The sequence below is a fragment of the Pinus tabuliformis genome, chromosome 4_2 (assembly GCF_031772625.1).
Source record: "Pinus tabuliformis cultivar Carrire ecotype Pingquan chromosome 4_2, CPIR1, whole genome shotgun sequence".
Classification (NCBI taxonomy): Eukaryota; Viridiplantae; Streptophyta; class Pinopsida; order Pinales; family Pinaceae; genus Pinus; species Pinus tabuliformis.
This window is the reverse complement of record NC_142304.1, coordinates 120,566,227-120,587,659: the sequence shown is the minus strand read 5'-3', so window position 1 is coordinate 120,587,659 and position 21,433 is coordinate 120,566,227.

Below are 21,433 nucleotides of genomic sequence, written 5' to 3'. Positions count from 1 at the left end.
AACTGAGAACAGCTCTTTGACATGGATCATAGTTTTCACAGCATCTATGGATCAAGTCTGGAAGGACATTGACTTGAGGAAGGTTAAAGATGGGCAAATTTGAGTCCCAAATCCCTAAAGTATCAGCTCCACTGAGGTGTTGAGCCTTTAACTCATTTAGCATATGAATGTTAAATTTGGAATTCATTGAGAATGTCTCTGTCATCTGATAATCTGTATCACCCAGGGCCTTCCACTCTAACTCTCTGTGTGGGGCATTCAGAGGTGGGATATTTAATGCTACTGGAGTTTCCATGGTTAATTAGGATTCTGAATTTGTACTAGGACTTGTTCTACCGGACAGAGCAACACAAAAGGGTATTCTGCAAGAGTGAGGCAATTTGCAAGGAAAGAATTGGGTAAATTGTGGTGAGAACAGTTTGAAATGCTCCGAACAGAGTTTGAATGAGCAAATGCTGGGACTAGTAACGTTGTTTTCCCGGTGAATTAGTGCAGCTCAGGTTTCAAGTCCACGAATGCGCGGACTGACTGTAATTTTAATGAAAACTTGGCTAAATGTGGACTGTGTAGGTGAATTTCGACCCTATAACTGAAAATGGATGCCAGTCAGTGGAGAATTGCGGGTAATTACAGTGATTTTGACTCTTTTTATGCTTGCTTGGTAAATTATACTCAAAACTAGGCACGGATGGGAAACTCGGATAAATACCTGGTGAATTACTGGCAATGGTTATAATGCAGGTGGATTGGAAGCGCCCGCGGCCTTTAAGTTGAATTTCGCAGGTTGATGGCGAAAAGATCGTATTTTGCATGCAAACCGCAGCAATAGTTCTTTGGCCAAAAGTGACAAAAACTGCGATTTTTGGCGAAAATATGGACTTTTTGGGTTATTGGCGCTTTTTCTGGATGACGTCAGCATGACGACATCAAGTGGGGTCAGGTACAGAAGGGTGACATGGCGGCCTGTGAGTGGTCCACGGGGACTGGTGAAGTGGCGGACAGGTCGGAGCAGTGGCGGGCCGAACGATGACACGGTGCTGAGTGGTTATGACGTGGGCGTGACGTAGCGATGACGAGGACGCGACGGGATAAGCGGTAAACAATAAGCGGTAAGCGGTTTGCTTGGACCGCTCTGGATACGGTCGCGGTATTGTCAGAGGGTGGCCCGATAAGATTTGGGGGCGACGCGTGGCGGAGGCCTGACGTCACCCTCTGACAGTTTCTCGGGAGGTAACGTTCGGTCGTCGGGGCCGACCCGATATGGATGAGGGCCGTCGGATGGGAAAGCCCAGATCCGACGGTCGACGGGTCGAAAAGGTGGCAGGACAATACGGCAGCGGGCGGGGAATATTTTAATATATTTTTTGAAACGCGCGCCCGGGCGGTACTTTGAAGACCAAAGGAATATGCGTTTTTTCAATGTATTTCGGTGTAAAGCGCGCTATACATCCAAACTTTGGATAAAAGGAAAAATGGGTTTATTTGGTGCTTTTGGCGTTTGAAATGCGCATTACAGCAAACTTAGGATAAGGGGTAAAGGTGGGTTTTTTACAAGGCTTTTTTGCAAATAGAGTGGGTAAATGATTTCAAAGGTTTGTAACGGGAAAAGGGGTGTAGCTTAGGTTATCAAACTGACCAGAGGTCAATTTAATCCCTGACTTTATACAACCACATGCAAGCAGACTTTATTCCTGCATGATTTTCCAATATTCAAGCATATGGCTATAATGCCAAGGGGGAGGGTGTTGTGGGGAAAAATGCCTGTGCAGGACGATCCTATCCACCTAAGGTGTGACAGTGCCTTAGCAACAAACAGAGACATCTATTCTAGTATTCTTCCTTTATGAATTAAGAATGAAGAGAGATGGATGGACTAACCGGTGTCTTCCGTTTGTCCCTCGATCTGGTTTCTCTTCTCTTTGAGAGTTCCCAGCTACTTGCCTTCTCGCTCGCCCAGCTTCAAGAGGTTTCTGCAAGATCACAAGAAGAGAACACTACACAAATACATAGATTCATATTCATAACTAGTTCAGGATTAGAAATAAACTAAACATACTAATGCAATCATACATCAAAGACACATCAGCATATAGGAGAAACCAAGATAGCTTTATTGATGAATAACAAGGTTCAGGAAGAGATACAACCCAGAGGGCTCCAATCCAGCATCTCCTTCCCAGCAAATGAAATTCCTATCTTCATCTTCCCTCAAAGCATTAAGCACCCAATGATTCCAATCTCAAACCAACAGCAATTCTTTGCAATAACAAAATTCCAGCCTCTAGATCTCATGGAGGAGAGATCCATATATAGATGTTTGGAGAGAGGATGAGTCAGCTTGAGATCTGACTAGTGTCCTCTCCCTATGTCAGTTCTTGCTTCCACTTGGAGGTTCTTGCTTCCACTTGGAGATTGAGAACCTCTTACTCATCACTAGTCGAATTTACTGAGGCAAGTGTCATTGAGGAAGATTCTGGAAGCTTCCAGGGTCTTGACACCTTGTTGAATGAACTTGCCATTTGTCAATTCCTGCTCAGCGCACCCTGGTAGTGCTTCTACCTGTGTTGCAGTGCAGGTAGCCAATGCAGACTTTGCATTTCAGCGCAGACAGCTAGTGGAGCCTCTGAATTGATCCTGAATTGACTTGTTTTTGAGCAGTTTCTGGTGGAGAACTTCTGTGAATTGCTGTGGTTTGTTAGCCTTGTTCCTCTAGGGGTAGAAACAACATGTTTAGGGACTTTGGATCCCTTAGATTATGGACATTTCATGCTTATAGATGTAAGGCACAAAAATGTCTATAACAGTTGCCCCCTAAAGTATGAGGCCGTTTATCGGGTGAAATGCTTTATCAGGAGGATCCGAAGTTCATTCATTGCTGGGAGGAGACCTGTAATACAATACAATACAATACATTATTTTTCATACTGCTTTCATGATCTAGCTGAGGCGGGCATTCCCATGCTCAGCTTTATAAATTCATTTTTCTGTACATAGAACAGACAATCGTCTGATGATAAACTGATAATTTTGATGAAATTATCATCCTTTGGGGTAGGACGATTATCTGTTGCAATGATGTACATGTTAATGTCTTTATTTTTCCTGAATATATATCGCAGCCCGGATGGATGAAACTAGATCCAGGGTCTTCAAACTCGTTCGATATTCACTCTAAGTACAAGTTGATCCATGTGAGAAATGTTCTGAAGTCGAACATGGAAAGACATCGCTTGATTACCGGCCAATGAGGTAAATCGTTAACAAGCGCGAGAGGAATCACCGATAATGATAATGACCCTCAAGTTACTGCAGTACAATTCACATGGTGTGAATAAAGGACTTGGCGTCGAACACCACGCAAAATCTTTCGGTCGAAGGTCATTGATGTATACCTGTCGCCGGAAGTGAGAAACTTGCCATTGAGGCATGCAAGCTTCAAAGTACTGAAGGGGGTGTTCCTAGATCAAATTCTTGGATAATGAGCTGATGTCAACAAGAAGCGATCCGTCAAAGGAGGGCCTTAATGAATCCCACATCAATGACACAGAACGGAGCTAATGATTTTGATGGAGGTGAAAACGATCTGATGACATATGATTCAGGGTGGCGGTCATGAAAGGATGAAGGATAATGTATGGCAGTGGATGGGACACGGTTGACTTCTCTGAATGACTTCTCTTGACCATATGGCGACAATTATGCGATGGATTGGTAGCATTACCCCAAATATGGATGGTATGGCGAGACCACGGTGATGTGACCGGTGAATGAAACAACCCAACCCGACTGTGGTACGGAGGAAAAGTGTCATGTTCAAGAGCGACTTGCTACCATCAAAGTTTTCTTGAGTTTCTCCCAATTTTTCCCCAATCATTGCTGACCAGTACCTCTTTATTTTTGTCAAGCTTGAGGAGGATAATATATGCTTGTTCTATAACTTGCCCTTCGGGCAAGCCCATCGCTATGTTTTAACGAGCCTAGCGATAGTGAAACTCGTTCTCGTCTAAAGACAAGTTTGTCGCTATTTAATGCATTTAACGAGTCTAACGACAAGGATAACTCGGTCCTTTTCATTTTTAGAGAGTCTGAAAAGGTACGTAAAGTCAACTCCGAAAGTCCTTTTTCGTCATCTAATCCCTTAAGTCCGAAAAAGTATAAAACAATACAGAAGGGATGAGTTTTCGATAGTTTTAACGAGCCGAACAAAACAAGCGCTCGATCTTTTTGTGCAATAATCCCTCAGGTCCAAAAAGATTAAAATCTAGAGGAGGGATAGCTCTTCCAGTCACTTTAACGAGCTGGAAGGCCAAAACTCGACAATCTTTTCATATTTTACGAGTCAGATGAAAAGAGTTTAAAGAAGACTCATCTTTTGAGGAACGAGTGATAAAATGGGTTAGCAGCTGATTCCAGGTAAGGCTTGGAATTTTCCAATCACGGCAGTGTCACAAGGATGGCTAAGTGAAATCACTCTTCGCAGATGTTCCTCAAAATGGGTAAACAATCATATGGAGGTGAACGATCAGCCAATGGAAAAGTGGAGGTGACGGTGCAAACACGACCAAGGCTTTAATGGCTGATGGTATTACATTCACTGTGGTTATTTACCGGGATAGTTCATTTTTTAACGAGCTTAAATGCGGGTGGAAACATTTGCTCGATCTTATGTTTATTTTTTAACGAGCATGAACTATGTGCTAAAACTGCTCGAATCTTGCGTTTATTTTTTAACGAGCATGAACTGTGTGCTAAAACTGCTCGATAACCCAGTCATATGATAAGAATTTCTCATTGAATATGCTATTTTTTATGGAGCTTCATCTTACAAAGCTTTGCTCCGGATCCTTTCGTTATGCAAGTTTGGAAACGACTAATCCTATGAGTTTAAAGGGTTAGACCTACAGGTTTAAAGGGAGGACCTAAAAATTTAAAAAATAACTAGCCGCCCCTTGCTTGCACTCCAAAAGGTTTGCATGCCCCCCGGTATAAAATATGATTTCAAGGTTACCTTTACTTTGTCCGCCAAAACATTTGTTTAAGCAGGAAAGGCCTACCTTTTTCAGGCTACCCAAAGATTGTTTCATTAATCTTTCAAACAAAACACTTCTTCGACGGTGTCTACCGAGATAGACAAAGGTGAATGACCTTAGTGCCAAACACGTAGCTTTGACAAGAGAATATTATTCTAGAATAACCCTCTTCCAGCATGGGCGGGGTACAGACTAATCATATTCTCCCGCAGAAACCTACCTTATACCCAAAGTTTTCCTGCCGAAGCAGACCAGGACGCATGCCCCCTTGGTTCCAGTCATATCCTCCCGGATTACTCGCGCTCATCAGGAGGACGGACCGTGGGTTGAGACATCTCTTGCGTGAAGAGACCATTTAGGGATGGTATATGACTATTTGCGATGCGTGATCCGGGAAATGAAAGCTGGTCCACGAGCTTGACCATTCTTCCTTCATGCGGAAAACACATTACTCTAAAGAGTGAGGAGACGATGGCTCCCATGCAATATATATAGTCTCATCCAAGGAGTAGGTTATAATCCAAGGGTCCTTGAACGATCATCACGTTCATTTGAACGGTCTTCCCTTTCAATGTTATGGGCACATTGGGGAGGATCCCTAAAGGTCGACTGGTTCCTTTATCAAAGCCTGTCAGATTTCTCATTTCAGGAAAAAGCGCTGGCGAACCAAGCGCTTTCCAAGCAATAGAGGAAAGGATACTCACAGATGCCCCCTCATCGATGATGGTGCCAGCCATTACCATTCTGTATATTTGAACAATAATTCTGAATGGTATGCTTGCTGGCAAACGGGGTCTGCCTAGTTGGTTCCAGTCGAATGAGACAACTAGGTTGCTTGGTGGTGGGACCGAATAGACGGCTGGGTATGACTCTGACAAAGTTCCTTCCTGCGATAAAGGAATGGGCAAATTTCCCCCTTGTTCATCGGAGTCTGTGTTGATGAAGAGAATTTGGACGATGTCGTCTTTATTCTCCTCTGTGATGGTATCATTCGAGGATAGAGCCTCTGAAGGCAAAACCGGGTCAACTGTCGCCTCAACCTTTTGACTTTCGTCAGGTATGGATTCAGATGGTTCATCCTCAATGATAGGTGCTTCGGCTGACCACCTGAGCGGGCCAGCCGGGTTCTCAACTGGTGAAGGACTTGGCAGGAGTTTTTGATATCCAAGAGGAAGTTGCACTGGTAAAACCGGGCGATCTTCCAAAACTCTTTTGGCCTCGTCTAAGAAGGGACAACGGTGGATGGCATGGTCGCCTTCACACAGTTTGCAGGGAAATCTAGCTTTCCCTCTCTGTCCTGTGACTTCACTTTCACTAGTTGACGGTGAGCTGTCAACATGGCTATCAGAGGTTGACGCCACCGAATTTTGCAAACGGGGAGACCAGTCCCTTAGTATCCGAGGGATGCAGGGATAATCTCTGTGGAAGTGGTCTCCCTTGCATATGACACATGGCGATTTAGGCCTATTCAGTGCTGTGTGTGGATTTCTGTCAGACGCCACTTGTTTGCCCCCAGTCGCTTTTGGCTCCTTCTTCTTCTTCTCTTTCTTCTTCGTTTCCTTCTTCTCCTTAGGAACTTGGTTTTTTGTTTTACCAGTTCCGTCAAGCGAAGAGGAAGGAGGAGAGGAAGAATTAGATGAAGTAGAAGGCTGGTGGATAACTCTGGTCTGGTCTAACTGTTGATTCGACTGTTCAGGAATAGTGGTGTTTTGAACGACATTGGTCGAGAAGAGCCAGATCGGCAGGCCAATTGTCAGTCCTGGAAGTGACAATGTGGCCATATGGGGTGCACCAACATCTCCCCAAGAGGAGAAGGGACTAGGAATTCCACCAAGGGGAATTCCTTGGTTGGTGTGCTCCATTTTCTCAACCTAAAGATCAACGCAGGAATAAGGGGTGATTGTTCCGTTTAAAATAAATTTTAACGACGCTTTAGACACAACTTTCTTTTTCAATTTTAAAGAGTCGAGAAAAAGCTAAAGATGACTCTAGTCTCCTTTGATGTTTTAACGAGCCCGAAGTGACAAATGCTCGGATGGACTTTTTCCGTTATAGAATCTGAAAAAGGCCAAAAGGAACTGCTCTGGAGTTCTAGGTAGAGGGTGTGCCAAACTTTTCGCAAAACTGCAGAATACTTTTTAGGGTACGGGCGGTCGATCTTCCTGAATGTTGTGTTTAGTGCATTGCGATCAGTAGGGCGGCCGACATGGCTTCCTAAGGATAAAGGTTTTATGCCTATAGGGGTCTCCCAATATATACGCGATGGTACGTGGGAGCACAATCCATACTGGCGCTATCGTCCCTCAGGAGGAATCACCCACCATCAGCGAGATCGACAGTCACCAGGCTTTACGACGCCGGAACACGTCTCTAGCCTAGACCTCTATGTTGTGCGTTAAGTTACAAAGCGTTGTTAAGTTCATTCAATTTATTTTAGGTTTATCTTTTTAGAAGTTTGCCTTTTGAGGTTCACCACGAGATGTATGATACAATTCCTAAATGCAGTCTAAAGATGATAAGCAAGCTTTATATCTTTTCAACTATGAAAATCCTAGCTAAAAAGGGAAAAGAAAGACACCATCTTTTCTCAAAGAGCAATCAGCACACTCTAATGCACTTTTCCTAAATCAAGCATGCAAACTATCAAGATGCAAATGCACAATGCAGGTGTTTGTTTTCTGCTCTCTTAATATTGATGCCTAAAAAGAAATCTTTTTGCACAACTTTGAATTTTCTTTTAAATGACAAATACAAACAAGTTCACTTTTTCGAAATCAGAAAGGGTAGAAGAGATTACAACACTTAACGATTTTCGAAATGAATACTTGTTTTGACACTCAAAAGAGACAAACTCAAACCAAAAGCAAAAATGAATTCATAACCAACTGTAAACAGCCAATGAACTCTCTCCTAAGATCACAATCAACAGATCTGAATCAAGGGCTACAGGATGATTATTTCACTCTTGCAAAGGAAAACTGTAAATGACGCCACAAACACATAAAAACACTCACAGTCTTTTTGTATAAAAGGAGGCGGAATTTAAGCAGAGAAAAGGAGTTATCAGACAGGTACCTATGCTGGTTACAGGTTGCAAAAATCAGAGATCAAAACAAGGCAAAACAGAGTGGAGAACCCCAGTTGTACAAGGCCTAACTGGATCAACGCACCCTTAACACAGGGGTTTTGACATTCAGCGCAGGTAGCCTTCACGGGACCTGCGTTGAAATGCAGAACCTCTTCACAGGGTCTGCGCTGAAGGAGAAACGAGAGTTTCTCACTGGGTTCTGGGTCACAGTTTGCTGATTAATCTACGGTTTTAGGCCAAATAAAAGCAACAAGCAAGGTACAATCAAAGGGATGCTTTGAGGAAGGGCTAAGATCTATCACAAAGGATCATCAAATCATTTGTGAGTCCATTGTTCAGATCATAGACAAATCCAGTGATTGGATCAAAGCAGCAGCTGTCTACTTTGCATCTGAGAATAGCAGATGCAGTTCGATTGTCGCTGTTGAGTCTATGAAACAAACAATGATGGAAACACAAATGAAATGACTAAACAGATCTCCCCAGTGGAGTCGCCAATTTGTTGTGGGGAAAAATGCCTATGCAGGACGATCCTATCCACCTAAGGTGTGACAGTGCCTTAGCAACAAACAGAGACAGCTATTCTAGTATTCTTCCTTTATGAATTAAGAATGAAGAGAGATGGATGGACTAACCGGTGTCTTCCGTTTGTCCCTCGATCCGGTTTCTCTTCTCTTTGAGAGTTCCCAGCTACTTGCCTTCTCGCTCGCCCAGCTTCAAGAGGTTTCTGCAAGATCACAAGAAGAGAACACTACACAAATACATAGATTCATATTCATAACTAGTTCAGGATTAGAAATAAACTAAACATACTAATGCAATCATACATCAAAGACACATCAGCATATAGGAGAAACCAAGATAGCTTTATTGATGAATAACAAGGTTCAGGAAGAGATACAACCCAGAGGGCTCCAATCCAGCATCTCCTTCCTAGCAAATGAAATTCCTATCTTCACCTTCCCTCAAAGCATTAAGCACCCAATGATTCCAATCTCAAACCAACAGCAATTATTTGCAATAACAAAATTCCAGCCTCTAGATCTCATGGAGGAGAGATCCATATATAGATGTTTGGAGAGAGGATGAGTCGGCTTGAGATCTGACTAGTGTCCTCTCCCTCTGTTAGTTCTTGCTTCCACTTGGAGGTTCTTGCTTCCACTTGGAGATTGAGAACCTCTTACTCATCACTAGTCGAATTTACTGAGGCAAGTGTCATTGAGGAAGATTCTGGAAGATTCCAGGGTCTTGACACCTTGTTGAATGAACTTGCCATTTGTCAATTCCCGCTCAGCGCACCCTGGTAGTGCTTCTACTTGCGTTGCAGTGCAGGTAGCCAATGTAGACTTTGCATTTCAGCGCAGACAGCTAGTGGAGCCTCTGCATTGATCCTAAATTGACTTGTTTTTGAGCAGTTTCTGGTGGAGAACTTCTGTGAATTGCTGTGGTTTGTTAGCTTTGTTCCTCTAGGGGTAGAAACAACATGTTTAGGGACTTTGGATCCCTTAGATTATGGACATTTCATGCTTATAGCTGTTAGGCACGAAAATGTCTATAACAGAGGGAATATGTACATATTTGGGATTTGTCTATAGGATTATCCTAATAATAGGGAAAAGGGAGTATAGGGAGTTAAATAAATAGGGAATTAGGAGTTAATATGAGTGGAAGAGGTGGATGAAGGGGGAAAGACACTAAGTTTTATATGGAATCAACTTAGTTCAGGAAGTAGATCAAAATGAAAAGAATTTTACACAAGAAATGTGGCTTTTAAAGAAACAAGAACCAACAAAAGACTTTGACTTCTTTCATGAACATAGGTAGTATTGGGATGTTAGTAATGAGTATAATGGGGGGTAATCAGGGAGTTAGACATGCTTCATTGTACTGTTGCAAAACTATTGAATAAGAGACCTGCACTGGCACCATGTTTTTCCTTTGCTTGAGCGAGTGACAAAGGAATCATGCTTCTGCAACCCCATCTACCTACCCATCTACTGCCTAGCATTTTTTGTTACTCCAAGGAGGGTGCACTTAGACTTGCAAACCCTTATGTGCCTTTTCTTTTCCTTTGGCTTTTTTCTTTTGATTTTTCTATCTAAGGCTAGCCTTATTGCTTCCAAGGCCCCAGATTAAATAGTTGGGAACCTCCATTCTCTACCTAACTATTTTATCTGCCAAGATTGGACTGTTTGGACAGATTTCTTTCTCTAATCTACAACAGAAAATTGAAACATGGCATGATCCAGATTAGGCTGTTGGACCATCCATCCAAATTCAATTAACATCAAGCTATGTACACATATTGCATTCCCTTGGAAATATGGGATCTTTGCATCACCAAAGCAGAGCATATTTGGAACTTTCTTTGCCAATCATGAAATATGAAACCTATTGGTATAGGTATCTAACAGTGGCTCCACATGGGGATGGTTTTTCCATTTGAAAGACCAAGAACAGCAGGTCAGAATGCCTTGGCCCCTGATTTCTTTTTACCAAAACTTGGAGTTTTCCTCCTTGAAATCTCAAAATTGTGCCCTTTCCATCTTGGTAGATCTCTGAACTTATTTGTCTTCTGCTGATAACTTACAAAACTTGGGAAGCTGCCTTTTCTACATGTTAACAGAAAGTAATATATACACCCTATAATGTACAAGGGAAAGTCAAACTATATACATGGGAAGTAGTCAAAATAGTGCTTCAACATCCTGCCATTCACAGGACCTTCATCCAAGTCAGTTTCATCCAGATTTTTTAGGAAGTAAGTGTTGTTTCCTTGTACTGCTTGAATTACAAAAGGCCCCTCCAAAGGGAGTCAAATTTGCCATGCTTTCCCTTGTCTTCTCTTCTTGAATCCCATTTAAGCACTTTGTCACCAATAGAGAAGTCTTCAGCTTTGGTTCTTCTATCAAAAGCTTTCTTTAACTTTTCTTGTAGAACTTGAACTCTGCTATAAACTTGGTCTCTAGTTTGCTGTAAGCATATAATTTGATTTACTCTTCTTTGCATGTCATTTGGTTCAGCTTGACTTTCTTGAAGGAGTTTCATGACAGGGGTCCCCAAGGATGAAGGGAATTTGGCTTCCATTCCATAAACCAATTCATATGGGCTGACCCCTATGGATCTCTTGGTTGTTAGCATGTCTGCCCATAAGGCGTTTACAAGTTTCTTATGCCAATTTTTCTTATTCTCTTCCAATACTTTCTTGATGATGTTGATAAGACTTTTGTTAGAAGATTCAGCTAAACCATTTCCTTGAGGGTAGTATGCTGTAGAATGACCCAAAGTGATATGGAATTTGTGACAAAAGTTCACCATCTTCTTGGATCTGAAAGCAGCAGCATTGTCTGTTATAACCTTGTCAGGACAACCAAATCTAGAAAGGATATTGGTCTCAAGGAACTGAATGATAGTTGAATCATTTGCCTGCCTACATGGAACAGCTTCAATCCATTTAGTAAAGTAATCTGTGGCTGTTAGAATCCATCTATGTTGGCCTGAGGATGAAGGATGAATTTCCCCAATGAAGTCCAGGCCCCATTGCTGAAAGGGCTTCTCTGTTGCAATAGGCCTCAAAGGAAGGGGCAGTAATTTTCTCTTTCCCTCAAATACTTGACATTTGTGACATGAAGTGGTAAATGTTTTAACATCAGAGAACAGAGTAGGCCAATAGTAACCTGCTCTTAGTATCTTGTCCACAGTGGACTTCCAGTACAAATGTCCACCACAATCACCTGCATGAAATTCTTTCATAACATTATCAGTTTCATCCATATTCAAACAGTTCAACAGTATACCTTCATGATTTTTCCATAGTAAATTACCCTCTATAACACAGAATTTTGAAGCTTTCATTTTTAGAAATCTAGATTTGGTTCTGGACAATCCTGGGGGAGCACACAGGTTTTGCAATATATAATAGATATCAGAATACCACTGGGATTGTTCAAAGGCTGCATTGATCTTTGGAGTCGCCAGCTCCGGTTCACTGTCCAGTTGGTTAATGTCCAAGGATTGAAAATTTGTTTCAGACATTAACTTAGCCAAACCTTGCCCTTTTATCAGTTTTGTAGGTCTTATCTCAATATCAAATTCTAAAATGTTGGCAATCCATTTTCCTCTTCTGCCTTCTAAGTTTTCTTGAGTGAGTATGTCTTTCACAATGGGACTTGGTACATAAGCTATAACATGGGAGTACAGGATGTAGATCCTGAAGTCTTTGATGGCTTTGACCAAAGCATAAGCTTGTTTTTCCATGATCTGATATTTCAGAGGTGCATCTCTAAGAGCTCTACTAAAGAAAGCAATAGGTTTCTCATTTCCTTGGTCATCTTTTGCAATAAGACAGCAGTAATGGTATGCTGGGAGGCAAAAGAGAAAATGATAAACTCTTTGTCAAATTGAGGATTTGTTAAGACTGGAGTCTGGGTAAGGGCCAATTTGATGCCTTCAAAAGCTTGATTTGCTTCTACTGTCCACTTTACTTTTGAATCCTTTTTTAGCATGTTGTTTAGTAATCTGATTAATTCTGCTAAGTTTGGGATAAACCTCCTTAAAAAGTTGATCTTTCCCAAGAAGGCTTGTAATTCTTTGATGTTTCTTGGATTGGGCATTTGCAAGATGGCCTGTATTCTGTCTGGATCAATTCTAATGCCATCCTTAGAAATGATGTGACCTAACAACTTACCTTCTTCCAAACCAAATAGAGACTTCTTAGGATTTAAGGAAATCCCATATTTTCTACATGTTATGAATATCTGTCTCAAGTGTTTCAGATGTTCTTGGTCAGATTTTGAGAAAGGTGTGAGGTCATCTAAGTAAATGACAAGAAAGTCATGGATCTCTTTAGCAAAAGCAATGTCCATTGCTCTTTGAAATGTAGCTCCTGCATTTTTCAATCCAAAAGGCATTTTAACATATTTGAAAGTTCCCCATGGGGTTGTGAATGATGTTTTATCTTGATCATCAGGGTGGACTAGGATCTGATTGAAGCCTGAGAATCCATCAAGTAATGATATTCTTGAAGCCCCCACCACTCTTTGGAGAATGTGATCCATTTTAGGTAAGGGATAATTGTCTTTGAGGGATACTTGGTTTAAATTCCTTAGATCAACGCAAAGCCTAATCTCACTGGTTTTCTTTCTTGTGGGCACCAAATTTGAAATCCAGTCTGAGAACCTGATTGGGGCTATGATACTAGCTTTAAACATTTTTTGTACCTCTTTTTCAATTGAAGGGAGAAGCATAGGATTGATCCTTCTCAATTTTTGCTTGAATGGCTTTTGATTAGGCTTGAGAGGGATGGTGTGTTGGATAACAGAGGTGTCATAGGATTTCAAATCCTCATAACTCCATGTAAACATATCTTGGAACTCTTTAAAGAGGTCAATGTATTTAGGCTTCTGGTCAGGAGGTAAAGATGCAGACAATTTTATTATTTTGGGTTTTTCAGGAGTCCCAATGTTGCATTCTTCAATGGCAGCATTGAGGGGCTGCATTTCCGGTTTTCTAGGGACATCATTTGAATCAAAAATGTCCTCCAATGGAGTTAGGCCTGTTGGCAGAAAGTTATCCTTTAGCTCTATGATTTCAGCCTCTGTACCAGCTATTTCATCCAAATGCAGTTGTTCAAGTTCTTGTATTTGTTTCTTGTCAAAGCTTGTTGAACAAAGCATTTGATTTGCTGTTTTGGGTGACATAGCTATTTGGTCCTGTTCACTCAATGGTTGTATGTCTTTCACAGAATCAACATCAATGTTCAAACCTGAAAATTTGTGCTGCAAGGTTAAGAAATTATTTATCTGTGTGTCATCCTCAAATACTTGCCAGTCTTTAACATTGTTTGGGACAGAAGGTCTGTGTTTTATCTCGGCTGTAAAATAATGGTTAGGTTCAAAAGGCAATTTGCATGTACTAGCAAATGTGGCTAAACTGTGTGCATGAAGATTGTGGGCTCTAGCTATCTTGGTTATCTGAAATTCAGTGAAAGTTTTAAGCATTTCAGTAGCAGCAGACCTATATGACCTTAGTCTTTTGTCATTGGTGACAAAATTGCCTTTCACTTGTTGGATAATAAGGTCTGAATCTCCCATGATTGAAAGTTTTGTGGCCTCTAATGATTTTACCAGTTTGAGGCCTAGCAAAAGAGCCTCATATTCTGCCATATTGTTGGTACATCTGAAATTAAGCCTATAGGCCCGACCTTGTGCATGATTGCTTTGTTTGTTATGAATCCACACTCCAACTCCTGCCCCTAATTTGTTGACTGATCCATCAAACTCAAGAAACCATAAGATCTCTTGTTTTAAGGGATTTTCAACATCCTTTCTGTAACTTGGGATTATCAGTTGGAGTTCTTGTCTTTCATCTGGTTTATCTTTTAGAACTGACTCATCAATTGGTTTCTCAATCTTGATTTCTTGGGGACTCGGTTGCTTACTCTTATGCAAATTATGTTCAAGTGTGACCGATTTATTATCACTCTTAGGACTTGTATCATCATTGAACAGAATAAAGGAATCCATATCTGAATAGACTGCATAAATGGGGAAATTTTGAGGCTTTTCTTCACTGCTCACCATGTACTTCATAAGTGACTCTCTATATAGCCTCTTGGGTTGACCAAAGACTGAGATGGTGGCATATGACATGTCTAATTGCAGGGAACCTTGGAGTTTAGCCCCCCTTGATCTTGATAACAACATTCCATATTTGGGTGGGATATCAGCAACTACAACATCCATTAAGATTGTTTTGTTTGGATACTGGACAAGGGATACACATAGATCTTTTATCAAACCTAAACACTTAACTTGGCTGGAGTCAAATGAAAATAGGTCCTTATATGGTCTTGTAATGTCTAGGTTAAGTCTCTCCATTACTAATTTAGGCATAAGGTTATGAGAGGTGCCTGAATCAAACATTGCATTGTGTAATATCTTATCATGAACATGCAAGCTGACATAAAAAGGTAAGATCCCTGTAACTGCTGTCTTTCCATCAACCTCTGGACCGAAAAGTAGTTCTGGGGTATCATCCAACACATTGACATCATCTTTATCATGGGTAAGTTGAAGGGACTTTTTGATTTGCCGTTTGTAAATGTCATGCTTGGCTAGCTCTGAAAGAGGAATGGCTATCTTCAATTTGCCAATTTCAGCTTCTAAGTCAAAGGGTTTTTCATATTGGACCTTGGTATTGTGGTTCACAACCCTTTCTTTGTTGTTCAAATTTTCTTCTTGGTTTTCACTCTGATCTTGAGGCTTGTCCTTTTTACTCATCTTTTGGGAAGTAATGCTTGGATTAGGCTGCAAGGGTGATGTAGCCATTGATTGTTGATTTGGGGAAGATGCTTCATTTATTTCTTCAACTGTTACTTCGTTTGTAATTGAATCAGTTTTGTCAATTGGCTCTGTGTGATCCAGGTGGATATTGGTGGCCACCTGCCAAGTCCACCTGGACCCCCACCATTTTCTTTCTCAGCATTTTCAGTTTCCTTAATTGTAGCACAACTTACTATTTTTAGCAGTTTTTCGGGTCCTAAACTTCTGGAGCCGTTTTGAGGCCCTAAACGACGTTTTTTGGGGAATCCGGGGGCAACATGGATCCATGGGATGGACCGATGTTGCCCGTTCCAACAATGATAGTGCTCGGATAGATCTTTCTAATGAGCTATTGTACGCGTCAAACGGAGGTCATATGCCAAAGTTACGACCCCGGGAAGTTGATGTACCAACTTACCCCCAAACGGGGCCCACAGTTTGGTGTTTCATCTCCTAGGGTTAGGTTTTGGAATGTGAAGGGTTTTCCATTGTTTCTCAACAATAAATAGGCCTTCGAGCCTCATTGTAACACAGTTCAGAGGCATGTAGCCATCACATCTCTTCTCAGAGATAAGCTACCATCGCCCTAGCTAGTTTGTTTCCATTTCTGGTTGTAAGCATATTTCAGTATTTTCCATTAATGAAATGAAGTATTATTTCCGCTGCATCTTTGTGTATCTCTGTAATTTGTTGCGTTCCTGTTTAAATCCGGATCAGTGGTATCAGAGTGGTCTGCTTTTTCTCTGTTTTTCTTTGCATGTCCCCAACAAGGTCGGGATATAAGGAGTTAGCGCTTGAACTGGTTGAACCTTTGTAAGACCAGCCTCGCAAATCCTGACGGCCTCCCATGGCGGACGAGAAGAAAGACGAGGGGGTAGGAGATCCCATCAAAATCTTGCTCGAAGAAGCCCTCGAGCGACAACGGAACGCGATGATGGACAGCTTTGCCTAGATCCTTCAGCGGCTACCCAGAAGCAACGCATCGGCTTCCAGCAGCTACTCTGGAAACGCCACACCCTTTAAGGTACAAGTTAATTTTGAAATCCCCATATTCGAGGGTCAGATAGATGCAGATGCCGTAGATAAATGGTTAAATCTGCTAGAGGGTTATTTTTCTGTTCATGAATTTTCGAGTCGGGAAAAGATTGTTTTTGCTCTCCTTAAAGCAGCCCCCCACGTCAAGGACTGGTGGGAAACCTACTGCGAGCAGAAGGCTGAAAGTACTGGCTCACTCTTTTCAGCCGCACCCACCTGGGATTCGTTCCGGGATGCCATCAAGGAGCAGTACTACCCTGTCGGGAGCTATGAGGATGAATACATAAAGTGGACCACGTTGCGGCAGGGAAGGGACCAAGACGTGCCGGAGTTCACCAATCTTTTCCATACCCTTCGCACAAAGTTGGGTATCAAGGATTCGGAGCAACATTTGATACTCAAATACCATGGCTGCCTGCACAAGTACATCCAGGAAGAAATACAATTCCTAAACATCCCCTCGCTCGGCGCAGCATACCGGTATGCCGTCAAGGTCGAGCAGAAGTTTAAACAAAAGAAGCGAGACTTTGGATCTGCGAATCCAAAGCAGGGGAAAGGTGCCCCTAAACCACAAAACAAAGGACAAAGCCAAGGCGGGACAGCCCAAGACAACCAGCCGAAGCTGCAAGCAAAGAATAGCGCCGCGAAGCGGAGAAAGGACACTGGAAAATGGTGCGAGTTCCATAAGAGCTCCACTCACAACACAAGTGAGTGTCGGGCCAAGCAGTCACTGGTGGCTGAGCTAAAGGTTTCAGAATCAGATGCATGTTCCGACTTTGAGTCAGAACCCGATAAGGGGTATGAAAAAGGGAAGCAGATCATTGATACAGACCCCAGCGCCATTGTTGCTACCGCAAAGATCCAGAAAAATGAACCCGAAGATCCAGAGGAGGAGGAGCGTCTCTTCCACTCCCAGATGTGGGTAAAGGTCTCCCCGATACAGTTCATTGTTGATAGCGGGAGTCAAAAGAACCTCATTTCGGCAGAGGTCGTGAAGCGGTTGGGCTTACCGACCACAGCACATCCACAACGTACACCATTGGGTGGCTTCACCAAGGACGAGATCTTCGCGTGAGCCAGCAGTGTCGCCTTCCATACAACATCAAGCCCTTCACAGATGAGGTATTGTGTGACATTGCTCCCCTTGAAGTTTGTGATGTATTACTAGGACAACCATACTTGTGGAAGCAACATGCTGTGTATGAATCAAGGCCCCGTGCTGTTATTATTACATTGGGAAATAAGTTGTTCAGGATACCAGAGGTAGCACCACCTGCCGCCCTCTCTTTGATTACTGCAAAACAATGCAGTAAGATCATTTCCAAAACCAGGAAATTTGTTTTCCTGATGATACGCCCTCAAGGAAAGAAGAAGACAGTGGCTGCGGCCTCCAAACGGGGCCCCTCTGCACGACAACTACAGATGGACAAGATTGTGGAGGAGTACGAGGACATCTTCACCTCCCCAGCAGGGGTTCCTCTGCACTGTCAAGTCAAGCACTCCATCGATCTGACCCCAGGTGTGCCGCTACCCAATGGACCAATTTATCGGCGCTTCGTTCTGGAGAACGATGAAATCAAGAGGCAGATTCAGGAGCTCCTGCAGAAAGGTCACATCCGTCCGAGTTCATCGCCCTGTGGGAGCCCGATCGTGTTGGTACAGAAGAAGGATGGGACATGGAGACTCTGTATTGACTATCGGGCACTGAACAAGATCACTGTCCGTAATAGGTACCCGATCCCGCGAATTGATGACCTCCTAGACCAACTAAAGGGGGCGAAATATTTTAGCAAGATCGACCTGAAGTCGGGATATCACCAGGTACCAATCGAACCCTCCGATGTGTGGAAGACTGCCTTCAAATCCAAGGAGGGCCTCTTCGAATGGTTGGTCATGCCTTTCGGATTGACGAATACTCCTGCAACCTTTATGAGGCTAATGGATGACATCTTGCGGCCATTCACCAACTCCTTTGTAGTAGTATACTTGGATGACATTCTGATCTTCAGCCAGAGTTGGGAAGAGCACCTCCACCACATCCGACAGGTTCTCCAAACACTGCGGCAACACCAGCTATGTGCCAATTTGGAGAAATGCACTTTTGGCATGACCCAGGTTCAATATCAGGGATACATCATTGATGAACAATGGGTGCATGTCGATCCAGCCAAGATCCAAGTCATTCGGGATTGGCCCTCTCCAACCACTCTAACAGAGCTCCGCAGCTTTCTAGGTCTTGCCAACTTCTACCGCAGGTTTGTGTTGGGGTTTTCTCATATTTCTTGGCCCTTGAGTCAAGTCACCAAGGGCGGGGCGAAAGCAAAATTCTTTTGGTCTGAATCTCAACAGAAGGCATTCAGAGAGTTGAAGGATCGCCTCTGCACGGCACCAGTGCTCACGTTACCAGATTTACAACAACCATTTGAGGTCGAGACAGATGCCTCTGACTATGCTATTGGGGCAGTCCTTACTCAACATGGACATCCAGTGGCATATCACAGTGAAACACTTTCAGACACAGTCTGGAAGTACCCCACTTATGATAAAGAGATGTATGCCATTGTACAGGCCTGCCGACAATGGAAGCATTACATTTTGGGGAAGGAAACGGTCATCCACACAGACCACCGACCTCTGCAGTTCATACAGACCCAAGGGAAATTGCAGAATGATCGCCATCAGAAGTGGTCTACATACCTGCAACAATTTCACTTGAATATCAAGTATAAAAAGGGCAGCACCAATAATGTTGCAGATTGCCTCAGTCGACCACCGATCATGGCGCTAACCACCGTGCTCAACTCTTGTGGGCACGAGACTTCTGATTGGCCACTTCTCTACAAAAGCGACCCAGAATTCGGCCACACATACCAGACACTCTTGGAGGGTCGGCAGGTTACAGATTTTCACCTCCAGGATGCCCTATTATGCCACCTCGGTCACCTTTGTGATCCTTCAAGCGAGCGTGCCAAGATGATTTGGGAAGCACACTACAGTCGGGCTGCTGGGCATTTCGGGGTCGAGAAAACAGTGGCAGTACTGCAGAATTATTTCTATTGGCCGAATCTTCGACAGGATGTTGGGAAGTACATCCGATCATGTACTGCCTGTGCCATTGCCAAACCGGCCATTAAGAAGCACGGCCTCTATACCCCGTTGCCTACCCCTAGTCGACCTTGGGAATCCATCTCCATGGATTACATGTCAAGCCTTCCTTCCACTAAGCATGGAAATGACTGTGTATTTGTGGTCGTCGACAAGTTCTCGAAGATGGCCATTATGGTGGCCTGCAAGAAGAATATCACAGCAGAAGCCACTGCTAAACTCTTCTTTGAAAGAGTGTGGGTGCACTTTGGGATCCCACAGTCTATCATCTCAGATCGGGACAGTCGCTTTCTCAGCACATTTTGGTCCAGTCTCTGGTCAATGCTGGACACCAAACTCACAAAGTCCACAGCCTTCCATCCTCAAACTGATGGCCAGACAGAGGTTTTCAATAGGATGATTGTGCACATTCTGCGCATGTATAACTCAAAGCATCCACGCACATGGGACGAGAGCCTCCCCTATGTTCAGCACAGCTACAACCAAGCTCTTCACAGCTCCACTGGCCATAGCCCTTTTCAGGTGGGTTTGGGATTCCAACCATTATGCCCCATTGATGTGGCCATGCCACTTGCAGCGACTCACATGAATTCAGCTCATGTCCAGTCCGAAATAGATAAGGCCACCAGCTTCATTGAGTGCATCCAACATATTCGCCAGCAGGTCCATGACATTCTTGAGAAATCAAATGCCAAGTACAAGCAGCGACATGATCAACATCGGGTGCCACACAAGTTTCAGGTGGGCGACAAAGTCTGGTTGCATTTGCAAAAGGAACGCCTTACTGGAGCCTATCGGAAATTGAGACCACTCTGATATGGTCCTTACACCATTACTAAGGCTATGGGAGACAATGCATTTGAGCTCAGCATTCCCCCATTCCTTGGCCTGCACCCAGTGTTCAATGTGGACCGCCTTCGGCCATACTTTCCACCATTGCTAGACACATCCGACATTGCAGAACAGCTCAAACCCACAGAATTAAATCCAGATTGCATGGAACAAGCTGCAACTGATTGGATCATGGACACACAGATCAAGAACACTCGCCAACAGAATATCCAACTGTATCGAGTTGTCAAAGCAGGCCAACTCCTTCAGCAGGGCAAGTGGCTCACCAGGGAACAAGTTCAGCAGAAGTTTCCTCATCTCATGGAGGAGCTCAACGCAATGGGGACCATTGCTTCGTAAGGGGGGAGGAATGATCCAGGTGGATATTGGTGGCCACCTGCCAAGTCCACCTGGACCCCCACCATTGTCTTTCTCAGCATTTTTAGTTTCCTTAATTGTAGCACAACTTACTATTTTTAGCAGTTTTTCGGGTCCTAAACTTCTGGAGCCGTTTTGAGGCCCTAAACGACGTTTTTTGGGGAATCCGAGGGCAACATGGGTCCATGGAATGGACCGATGTTTCCCGTTCCAACAATGATAGTGCTCGGATAGATCTTTCTAATGAGCTATTGTACGCGTCAAACGGAGGTCATATGCCAAAGTTACGACCCCGGGAAGTTGATGTACCAACTTACCCCCAAACGGGGCCCACAGTTTGGCGTTTCATCTCCTAGGGTTAGGTTTTGGAATGTAAAGGGTTTTCCATTGTTTCTCAACAATAAATAGGCCTTCGAGCCTCATTGTAACACAGTTCAGAGGCATGTAGCCATCACATCTCTTCTCAGAGATAAGCTACCATCGCCCTAGCTAGTTTGTTTCCATTTCTGGTTGTAAGCATATTTCAGTATTTTCCATTAATGAAATGAAGTATTATTTCCGCTACATATTTGTGTATCTCTGTAATTTGTTGCGTTCCTGTTTAAATCCGGATCACTGTGACAATGGTTTTCTTAGACAGTGGA